Source organism: Protopterus annectens, chromosome 14.part0, assembly GCF_019279795.1.
Source record: "Protopterus annectens isolate FY-2018-M chromosome 14.part0, PAN1.0, whole genome shotgun sequence".
Classification (NCBI taxonomy): domain Eukaryota; kingdom Metazoa; phylum Chordata; order Ceratodontiformes; family Protopteridae; genus Protopterus; species Protopterus annectens.
In genome coordinates this window covers 373,467,885-373,480,282 of record NC_056748.1, presented here as the reverse complement: position 1 = coordinate 373,480,282, position 12,398 = coordinate 373,467,885, and the positions used below count along the sequence as shown (strand labels likewise).

The window sequence follows — 12,398 nt, the reverse complement described above, 5'->3', positions numbered from 1 at the left end:
GAAATATTATGGTTATTGTACATACATAGACAAATTGGTTGAGTACTTCTACTATGTATATGTTTGTACTGCGTATATTTTCAACTTTTTTCCTGTTGTGTGCTGTATAAATCATCAGCTACAAAATGCATGCCTCATATGAACCTTTTTCTGTTTTGTTCACTTCTTAAACATTGATGTAACTGTTGTCTTTGCCTTTGGGCCCAAGAAATGGCTTTATTAGCCATTCATCTTATTTACAGACAGAAATAAATACATAAGTCAGAATGGAAATATGTGCAAGATAATATTCACTGTATTAAAAATGGGAAAGCCACTTGAAATCAAAACAGTAACAGAATGCAGCTAAGCAGTGTGCAAGAATAAAATGCATTACATATGACTCAGAGCAGTTAAACAGTGCAAAAACTTTACTAAACTGTTATGTCCTTAAGCAGCTTTTCCCAAAAGAAAATGTGGGTAGTATGCCTGGATCTTGCGTCCTTCACCTGTCAGAATCTGTAAGATTTAACTATGCCAAAATGAACAAAAAGAATATGTAAAGGACTTACTTCACCAAATTAACAAAAATAATACGTAATGGGCTTACTTCCCCACAGAAATACAAACTGAGCTGAATCACATGAGCTTGTGTCTTGAGTCACTGCTGGTGGGTTAAAGGAAGAACTGCTTACAGGATTTGGGCACTTTGAAAATGACATCTGTGATCAACTGAAAAACCTTTCGGGTTGTTCTCACACGTATCTCCTACTGTCCCTGTTTTTGTTTTAACTAGGTTTGCAAATATTACTAACAGACTGGCAGTGTTAAAATTATTCATTAAAATAATTCAGTTTTCTTGTAAAATAAGCAGCTATATATAGTGCATAAACAACATCACAGTGCTACTTTTTACTGCTATAAAACTTTTAGAATCTATTAATGTTTGTCATGCTGTGTCTCAAATATGGGACAAATGTACCATGAGTCACGTTTCATATAACCATGCCAGCACTATTAATTAGTAAGGTGTCTTCATAGCCCTGCTGTGATAAAAGTTCAGTTTCTGCATTACATGCTTGTATTATAAGAGCGTCCTCAATTCTGTTCAAAGCTGCTGTTAGGAGCGAATTCTTGTGGATATTCCTGTGGACAGAATAATAATGACTGCTGTGAAAATGTAGCTTGCTGTTTGTTTTAATAGGTCTGTGATGAATCATACTATTAAAACAAGATACTCTCTTCTAAATTGTAATATCCAAACACTGAATTTCTGAGGCAAAAAAATTACTTCCATATAAATTAAAAAAAAAACTGAATGTATTTTCATCAGTCACAATTAAAGTTTTTATAGTATAGTACAGTATATGTGCCAGGTAAATGCATCTTCTCCCTGAGAACCATACATGTACAAATATAAGTTGATGACATTAGAGAACTTATGGCAGTATCCTTTAGTTAATAAAGCAAGTCCTTCAAACAAAATGCATTTATAATAAAGGGTATCAGATCCATGTAATCTTTAGAAAAATAATTTGCCAAATTAATAAAGTTTCATCATAGCTGTTTCAGCAACTTCTTTGCCCTTGTAGATGTGTTTGTATATAATGAATTTGCATTCAAGATGATAAAAATCTTAATTTGCTTAATGTCAGCATATTTTAAAGACCAAAAAACATATCAGGTAGGAGATCCTGTAAAAAAAAAAAGTGTCTGCTGAACATGTTTTCTTAAGAAAATAGTCTACAAAAAAGATGCCACCTCTGCTATATATCCATGTTCTGACACTGTAGGATACATGAAGGAATAGTCATGTTAAGAATTTTAGGAGTGCCAAACATGGTAATATTAATATACCATTTTTAAGACACGGCTATTTATTTCTTGTTAATCAGTTCCTTGAAAAGTACTACAATTATATCTCTGAAACTTCACAAACAAATCAAAAGATACTAGAGGTTGTATTTATGGTCTCAAGATTTGCACTTTCATGGAGGTTATTCCTGAAGAGCGCTGGAACTGCTATATATAATTTCAGAGATCAAAGGTTATTCATGATGAATAAGTAAACGTGAAATCATTTAAAAAAGCCCATTTTTATCAAAAGTCTAAACTTGCTGAAGTACTACTTGAAAGCTTAAGTGTGAGTATAATCACAGAATTTTTCAGCTATTATAAACAAACATGGCCATGCACAAGCACGTTTGAAGTATCTAAGGCATGAAGCACACATCACAGTGATTTTTATTAACTTTTAAAAAGATAAAGGGTTTATATAGTGGTATCCTTATGTGGGCATCCTGCTGGTTTCTTAAAAGAGTGGAAGGGGAAGAGGAAAGATTGAAAAGGGGGGATACATTATAAAAAGGGAAAACCAGAAGGAACATATTAAGAATGTTGTGTCAGAGGAAGTGGAAGAGGAGGGGTATTTTATTTTTTTGGGGGATAGACCTTCCTAATTTTTCAAATATCTTTTTTAAGTAAGAGGGTGGTTTGGGTAGGAAGTTGTTTAGAATGTGTAGGAGAGAGGATTGGAGAAAGAGAGGGGAGAAGAGAAGTTGAGCTCAGGAGGACACCTGGTCCACAGAACTTCAAATATTTAAACTGCCTGAAGGTGTTATAGAGAAGGATGCTGATATTGAAGGGGTGGGAGCATAATGGCGGGGCTGTGGACTGCTCTGACTGGGCAGTAGGTTTTTAACCCACTGAAGAGCGTTCTGGACTGGCTGAAGTTGTCTCAACACTACCTACTCCACAACATCCGCAACCAAGTCCCAAAGCCCACAGTCTGTGAGGATTGTCAGACTGCCATGTGCCCTGATCTTGTGAGGATGTAACTGGAGAGGCAGAGGGTGAATGTTCCTAACCAGGGAGGAACATGGTTTGGGCTTCTCTTAGGGATTCTGGATCTGCAGAAACGTGAACAGAAATGGGAGAGACAGAATAAAGGGCAAAGTAATGCATGATTAAAATAAAAAAAGTAAGAAGGAAAGTAGCAAGAAACCACAAATGGTGGCAATAAATAGACTCACAATGTAATAAATCAGTGCAGTCTTTAATAACAGTTGTTTATTATTTTTATTAAAATTCATTCATATAAAAATCTGGGCAATGGTACTGGAAACATGGGAACAATCATTATATTCCTATGAAGTGGTGGTGATTTTTACATTTGCAGTCTACTCATTCTAATTCTATTTTAAAGTGTTACATAAGAAATGGTAATACATCTGAAATTTCTGGCTGATATGGATTATGCTGCAATTATGTATTAAAAGCACCTCACTTTTATTATCTTTCTGAATAAATTAGTTCTGCATTTCTCATTTCTACTTAAAATACAGAAAAAAATATTACTTAACATTTTTATTTTTTTTGTTTGCAGTGGATTTTTTTTTTTTTTTTTGCATTCTCATGTGCACGCTCAGTCAGCCTCTTTAATGTCCTTTCCTCCTGCTCTCTGCTATAAAACATCTCCTCTTCCTCTGATTAGAAAACACATAAGAGTATGGTTGCTTAACTATCTGAAATGTGTGCTTACATCTTTCTTATATGATTGTTTATAATTTAGCAAGGCACTGTAGTTAGTCTTTTACTTGCCTGATATATGTGCTTATTTCTATATGCATTTCTATTGCAGCTTGCTCTAAGTTTTCATTTATTAATCAGGAAGGCAGCAAAGCAAAGGTTTTCATACATCAATTGTACTTAATCTATTTGTGCTAATAAGTATTTCTTCTTTACTGCAAATTGGACTAGATCTGCATGACTTCCTCCCTGTTGTTTTTATGTCTCTGTACAGCTTGTCTGTTTGGAAGATGATTGTGTTTTCTGCAGCCCTTGCATACATTTCCATTGTAGTGTCTGCTTTCCACTATGCCTTGCATACTGTACTTGCAGTTTTAGGTAATATCATGTGAATTTGATACTCTTCTACCTTCCCCTCAAAGGCAAACTGCACACAAGCATAAAAGTGTAACAATTGAAAGGCATTTGTGACATCCTTAAAGTTCTACTTGCATTAAACAATTAAACAAAACATATTTACTGTTACAGATGGATGCAATAGAAATATTTCATGGCAATGACTGCTTTGACAATTTTCTGCTTTTTAAATGTAAGCACATAAGGGGATTAAGTAGAAATGTATACAGAAGTAATCAAACAGTACATCTCTTAGTATCCTTTGTGCTGGTCATTTACTTACTGGTTAACCTCCACCCCCATCTCCAACCTATCTAGGGTATGATGGTTGAGTTCAGCCATGTTGTACTTTCAGTTAATATTTTGGAAGAAGAGAATGTTTTATACAATTAGCATATTAATAAATATTTTGTGGATTAAAAAATTGTCTGTAGTAGAACTGAATACTAAGCTAATACCTACAGTATATGAAATTATCTGCAATGTAAATAGGTTTTGTGTGTATAAATATATATATATATATATATATATATATATATATATATATATGCATTTTTTAGGCATGTTTAAACTTTTTATAGAAACTTCCATATATTCCTTTATATTTATACACAAAAGCATGTCAGCACATAAACATGCCATATTTGTATACTGATACATTTCTGTTTACAGATATGTTTATGCTTAGTTTTACCTCTGAGTTACATGTAGATACATATTTGCACTTGCACATACATTTCTTCTTGCATTTCCCTACATTTACTTTGCATTTATATAGTGTTTTTTTAAAACTTATTTTGATAAGATTAAACAAAAAAAACATATACATATGTTTAATAAATCTGGCCTTCTCACCATCACCGGGTCTACCCACTCAGCCAGATAGTCAGACCTATATCTATGTTGGTCATAGTACCTGTTATGGCACTAGGGCCAATGTGAGTGATCTCTGTCTGGGATAACAGGTGCTCACCCAACTCTTGCCAGATGTCAATTTTTTCCCATGCCGTGCTGCTTACTGATGACTAACCCCCCCCCCCCCCCCGGTACAAATCCCTTAAGATGTCAATCATGATTTTGGTCTCCTTGTCATGCCTTCATAGGTGATGTCATCTTTTGATGTACCAGTACCAGAATGAAGAATGTATGTAAGTTCTGGGCTTTAGTTCACAGGTTTGAAACTACACATTCTGGAGTGTGACATTGCCATAACCAAACCCAGTTACTCAGTAGGTGCATTAGACATGGAATTACTACTACTATTGGCAAGTTTGTTTTTACCAAACTGCTTTTTCACATACATAATTTTTTAAAGGAATACTTTCACATGTCCTTTCCATTGTAAATAAAATTCAGTTATGATATTACTAGAATTTAAGTTGCTTATATGTGTTTCTGTGCTGTAAAGTTATAATTAATGGAAGAATAAAACTGAAGGTCATGCATTAATCATTTCTTTAAGCATGACTTTCAGTGTTGCATCAGTAAATCTTTTTTCTCTTTTTTACTTTCTGTATAAATAAATCGTATTGCTGTCATTATGTCATATAAGCTATCATGTGACAAGGTGAAGTGATGAGTTACAGTATGCAGGATGGACATGGATTAAACATCACTTATGCAAACTCAACTGTTTGACTTCATTTTCCTTTTGCTGAATGAATATATTAGGCTTCTTCACTCATTCACTCTACAGTTTAGCTCATTACTGCTATGAGTATCTCATTCACAACTACCTGAGACTTACTTATATGGATTTGTTGAACTGTACACTCACATATTACTGAGATTCATAGAGATACGCATAATGGAGCCTAATTTGCATACAAAATGTGTAAATGAGCCTGAATTTATGCAAGGTATCTATGGTTTAGGAAAGTGCAGACTTTATCAAGTAAGAAAACAGAAGCAATAATGTTAGAAATTCTTATTGATGTTAAAGAACAATGACTGACTAGAGAATTATGTCTTTCATTTATCTGGTAGTTAGGTGCAGATGATTCATGTTAACACTGTCATTTCTAAATGGGAATTCATAACAGCAGCACTGGAAATTTATGCGGACGTAATATGAAAGGCATGTTTGAAATATTTTAGTTTGCATTTGCAGTGTGTGCTACATAGGATATAAGTACATAATTTCAAGTGATGTCTGATATATTACATTTTCACCAGTGTATTATGTTGTCACCATATATGCTGCTTTACTGTGGGATTTCTAACTGTCACTCATGAATGAAAAATGGCTGTATAAATACAAAAAAAGTGGTAGAGGAAGGGCACATCTGTTAGCAATGGCATAAGATGGCAGTGTAATAAGTATTGCAATAGTATTATGCATTTCCTGATGATGCTGTACAGGTTATTTCAACACACTTTTAACAACCTGACATTGGACTTGCACTATGTGTATATGAATACATGTTGTGTCACCATAAATGTTTCTGTACTCAAATCTTTATGGTGAAAGCAGGCATGCTTTCATTACTGTATTATCTGACTGATGAATGGCTCAACCTTCAGTATATTACTTTTCCATGTTGTTTTAGGTAAATAAATGATACAGCAGTAGAGATCCATATAGAGAGAGGGGACCATTTTTGCCATGAAGAGAATGGCCTTTTTTGGAAAATGGAGCCCCAAACAAGCTGAGAGGGCAAAGCCTGGAACCAAGTAGTTATAGATATAAATGTTCTTGGTGGAAGGAACTGCACATTAACATAGTGCAAGAACAGAGTCAGTGATGTGGTATGATGTGCCAGTGCCAGTGCAAAGGCAAAGCAGAATGCAATTGCCCATAGCACTACTGGCGGGGGTGTTACAAAACGTATTCCTTAAACACCGGACAAGGAATACCTCCTCTCTATTCATGGGAATGATTATTAGATTGATAGTTATGGCACTGGCACAATCAGAGATGGAATGAACACTGCCTATTCCCCATGTCTGCATCATTAACAGACATCTGCTCAGGAAGGTTGGCTTAACCAATGTAACATATTTACTTAGACAAATGAATGCTGAAGAGGAATGATTACATGTAATACATGACAAATTGCTGTTAAGAGGTGAACCCTCTACTTCTGCACATAATAACATTGAACAGTGTGCATATGATAAATGTACTCCACACCTCCTTATACAATATATCGTAATGTATGCCAGTATCTGAGTAATAATATATTCAATTATTTCTTTACAGGGTCAGCAGCAGAAAGAAGAATTTCCATTATACTAGTGAATTTAGAACACAGCAGCAGCAGAATGCTGCTGTTGCTGCTGATGATGATAACATAGCAATATTTATGAGATGGTCTGAGCAAAGTGGCACACAGTCACCAAGTTTAATGGCAGGATCTCATACCCCACAACATGTTAGTAGCATAAATTGAAGTACATTACATGGTGACATTACATTACCAGTTAGTTGTACAGCGAGAGAAAACTCGGACACCTCTACACTGGTATCCCCAGACTCTCAGAAATACATTCTGGATGACAGCAGAAATTCAGAGGCAAGTGTCCTCGGTGATGCATTTACAAAAGAGTGCACAGTGCAGGCATATGTCACAGATAATCCAGGAAACACGTTAAGCTTGGTTGTCAAGCAACACATTTGCTGTGACATTACGGCTCTGTGCACTGCCACAGAGAGTCAACTGTTAATGGCCAGAGTCCTCCAGTGTGTACATGAATATTTCCAGCACTACATATAGTGCCACAATCACACTGATACATAGTATGGTGACACACCAGTCGTCCATGTCTGCTTCCTTTTGTATACTAGTGAGGATTTACCAGACTGAAATAGGAGTCAGTGTTGGAAGAGGAAGAGGATGGGGCATTGGACACTTACGAGCATATCACATGGCACTACAAATGCTTTTCAAGAAGGTATTGAAAATAATAGGGGGGCAAACACAACAGAATTTCTGCAGACCATGTCAGCATTTATCTGCAATTAGCAGAACTTCTCTTTTGAGGTATCAGTCAAGCAGCACTGTGAGAACAGTGCATGTAGAATCACCTGCATAAAGTGGGTCATGGCATTGCAGCAAGTTACCCTCCAGCTCACATAACAGAATCTTCTTGAGATCACATGCATATTCACCTGTCCCATCATTAGGAGCTGTCGTGTATGACATATTTGACTTTGATCTTTTATGATTCAGTCTAAAAATTTCAAGGCACACAGAGATGTTAATGTCTAACTTGAAAGGCAATGTGTTATAAAAATAGTGTAGAATATGTGAGCACAGAATGTAACCCAGTATTAAAACACTTTGCATCTGTATGCATTTAATTTCAGTAGTGGTAGTGATTTCAAATAAAGGAATATCTGGAAAGAAAGATGTATGGCATAACAGTCAAATTTCACTGATTTACCCCATTAATGGCCCATCCATTATCAAGAGTTTCATTTCAGCAATTTTTACAGCTGACAGTTACCCAGAATATAAAACAAACATTACACACTATTAACAGAAACACTCATTTAAAGAAAAAGAAAAGATTACATGAGTATCCTGCCATGTACGCTAAAGATTACGTGAGTATCCTGTCATGTAAGTTAAAGATTACGTGAGTATCCTGCCATGTACGCTGGCACTTTTGCCATTTCACTTTCAGTCCTGCATAACTGATGATTGATATTTTTGAGGACACAACTTGTTTAAGACAAAATGAAATAATCTTTTGTGTGGTACCTTAGGAGAAAACAGTAAGTCATTCTGAATATTTAATAATTAAACCTGAAAAACCTTACATAAGCATGCAATACATTTTTCTGTGCAAAGTATGAGCTCGTATTAAATGCAAGTTTACAGATTTAAATGCATACAGTTTGGCAAATTCAAAGCAGTCAAATACTGAAGTAACATTTTTATTAAATGTACCACTTCGGAAGATACAACACATGCAAACTTAAGTACACCCTTAAGCAACATTTCTTGTGTTAAACAGTTAAAAATGTAATTACTCTTTGTATGATGCCTTATGACATCACTGAACAGGTATGAATTGTATAAACAATAATATGAGTACCTGTTCTGAAAAAAGTTATTCAAAGATAAAAGGGAATGTCTGAACAATGACAGAAGACCACGTACCACACAGTGCAACCCACACATATCACTGCATGTATCAATTTATGCTCTGTGCTTTTTACAAGAAAAGAAGCACTAATCTGAATGTCATTTCCATAGCGTTCGACTAGATGCCGCTTCTTTACCTGCACAGTTACATGCTGTGACTGAGTCTGTATCATGGGGTCCCTTACTACTGCCGCTGGCGGCTGGTCATCATTAGTCATAGGAGTACTGATATTGGAAGCTGCAGTGTCAGCATGGGTCACATCACCACCATTATCATATTGTGCTGAATGCAGCATGCAGTCATCATCTTGCAGGCAGATGCTGGGTCGTTTTGAAAGGCACCCCCAGGTATCTGAATCAGCTTTTCAGCATGCCAAATATTCTCTCAATGACAATACAAGTCTCGGACAAGGCTGTTTTAAAATTATCTTCTGCAGCTGCCTTTGGATTTCTCACTGGTGTCACGAGCCATGGCTCCAGTGGATATTCTGTATCACCTGAAAGAAAGGGGAAAATAAAAGAGGAAAAGGCGACAAGACAAAAGAATACTTAGTATAAAGCAATACATTTTCCATGAATAACTACTTAAAATGATAAAAAATTAAAAAAACAAATTTTTGTACACTTACCAACAAGTTGACCACTGGGCATCCTACTGCGCAGAAATAGGTGCTAGAGTGCACTAGTGTGCCAGATATGGGAATCATGTGCACTGCAAGGATGTTGGGCAGACACCTTCATAGAATCATAGGAAGTTACTAGGGTAATAGCTCAAGCACCCCTTAAAAGCCTAGCCAAGTTCAACCCATGTTCCCAAGTGTGTCTGATTCAAGCACACACTAAAGTCAGCACCTATTGCTCCTGTCCAAGAGGAACACAGGTGGAACCCCTGGGGTGAATTTCTGGTTACCCATCCAATTATCTAAATTACGCTTAAATAGAGCCAATGAGGGGCTTTGTTTAACATGGACAAAAAGCTTGTTCCAAAGGTGGGGCAACCACTGTGAGAGAAATATCTCTCTCCAGCACATTCTGTTGATGTCACATACCAGGTTATGGTCTTTCGAGCGAGTGACCTATGTGCCATTTGACTTGCAAATGTGCAGCATTTCCATTAAAGGTGGGTCAGAGATTGCTGTATATGCAAGGCCCAGGTTGCCTCTGAGCAGTCTGTATGACACAGAGTAAAGTGACAATGATTTCTGTCTGTCCACATAAGACAGATCTTGAAGTCCCAATTTTCTTTGTGAGGAATCTTTGTGGTCTTTCCAGTTGCTGTTGGTGTTTGGAAAGGAACACACACAAAAGGGAGCATTGTTCTCTATTATAGGCCTGATGAGAGAAGATTACAAGGGGGTTACGTCTTTTTTTTCTGGAGGCAATGCCCTTACCTATGAGATGAGCAATATAAAATGCCCTTCCACTGTGGAGACATGATGTTCGAAATTAAGGTTGATGTCGACCTGTGTGACCAGATCTTTCACCACTGACTGTGTGCTTAGGGTATTGTTATTGATGTGGTAGTTTGCAGAAACATCATACTTGCTGAAGGGGGTGATAATGCATTTTTTTTTAATTAAGTTTAAGACCATGACTTTGGCAGCAGCCATTAGTCTGCATAAGACCTTCTTGCAGGATGTTGACATCGCTAGGAGTTTCAATGATCGCTCCCAGTTTGCAATCATCAGCAAACTTTGTCAGCCGCAATCCTTTAGTTTTAGCCTGTACTTCGGAGAAGTAGATTCCTAACAGTAGGGGTCCCACAACCAGTCCCTGTGGAACACCACTGGTTACAGGTCTGATGGAGGAGGTGGAGTCCCCTATTTTGACCTTATGAGTTTTATCAGTGAGCCAGTTTGCAACCCATCTGACGATATATGGGTTGATACCCATCTGGGTGAGTTTATCAATGTTGCCTGAGTGGGGGATTGTGTCAAAGGACTTGGCTAAGTCTAGATAGGCTGTATACACATATTTGCCTTCATCTAAGCCTTTGTTGACTATCTCGAAGAGGTCCACCAAGTTTAACAGGCGTGATCTCCCCTTGACAAAGCCAAACTGGGTTGGGTTGAGCATTTGGAGATTTCCTACATCTTTGTTAATAAGGTCCATGAGTATTCATTTCATGGCCTTGCAGATAAGGTTGGTCAGGCTAATGGATCTTGTAGTTCCCGGGGTCCATGCATACACCCCCTTTGTGCAAACGGATGATGGTATCTGTTTTCTATTCCTCTGGGATGAAGCCAGTGCTTAAGCTGTGATTGAAAAGCCCAATTGTGGTGATAATTCCTGTTTTAACCCATGTAGAACACAGCCTAGGATGTTGGCAGGTCCTATAGAGGCTGTGTTTTTGGCCTTGGAGAGGGTGTTTAAGACCTGCTCCTCAGAGATACTAGGTGGGGGACAAGGGTTAGGGGTGCTTTGGAGTATACGTGGTGGGGACAGGGGAGTGAAGTTTTCACTGAGCCTGTCATGCAGCAGGTTTGCTGTATCCAGAGTTCTGTCTATTATGAGTTCAGCACAAATCTGGGCCTTAACTTTGAGATTACAGATGTAACTAAAGAATGCCTTGTGGTTATCCTAAGTTAGAGAAGCTAATTTGGATTCATAGTTAGCTCTGGAGGACTTCCCTTGGAGCCTTATTTTCTTGTTTAAGTTGAGGAGGGAGTGTTTCCAGTTTTGAGACTGTTTCTTCCTACTTTTAGACAGCAATTTATTTCTCCTATAGTAATGCCGCGGTGGTATGGCGGTAGCGTTGTTACCTCACAGCAAGATGTTCTCCCGTTTGATTCTCAGCGTGGCTTGGGAGTGCCTTCTATGTGGAGTCTGCATGTCCTCCCCGTGGTTGGGTAGTGTTCGAAAGACATGCGTGCATAAATGGGCGTGCCTTCGTTGAATGTTGGGCATCAAGCTGGCACCTCCGAATTTCGTAAAAATTTACTGCCACTCAGCGGACCAGAGTTCCGCTGTGGTGACCCCTTACCAGGAAAAAGCCAAAAGACAAAGAAGAGTCTATTAATGGCATTTGTCCACCAGACAGGTTTGTTTTTCCTTGAAGATCTTGCTTTGGTTCTGTCAGGTACAGCAGATTCAATACGATTGTACAGGTGCTCATATAAAGCATTGGTGTATAACTCAACATAGGTGTCTGTTCCATTAGTAAGGTGAAGGGCTATGAAGCTATTTATGCTGTTGCACAAGAGGTTGTAATTGGCTTTGGAGAAGTTTTTTAGTCTAGCTGTTGCTGGGGGGGGGGGGGTATTGTGTTACAGTTAACTTCTAGCGAGGCTGATTTGTGGTCAGATCTCACTAGGGTTGGCCACACACAGGTGGTGGTGCAGCTGTCCCCCATGTTCATGAGGACCAGATCCAGGATGTTTGAGCCTCTTGTGGGTGCTTCAG

The 12,398-nt window shown here is 37.7% G+C and overlaps 1 long non-coding RNA gene across 1 annotated transcript in view; it reads right to left on the bottom strand.

Moving 5' to 3' along the window:
• Positions 1 to 273: 273 nt before the first annotated feature.
• LOC122788996 overlaps positions 274 to 12,398 on the bottom strand; it is a 29,688-nt gene continuing 17,563 nt past the window's right edge. The window contains exon 2 of the long non-coding RNA XR_006362760.1: positions 274 to 1,125. This is a non-coding gene — a long non-coding RNA (uncharacterized LOC122788996). The remainder of the gene's footprint in view (positions 1,126 to 12,398) is intronic.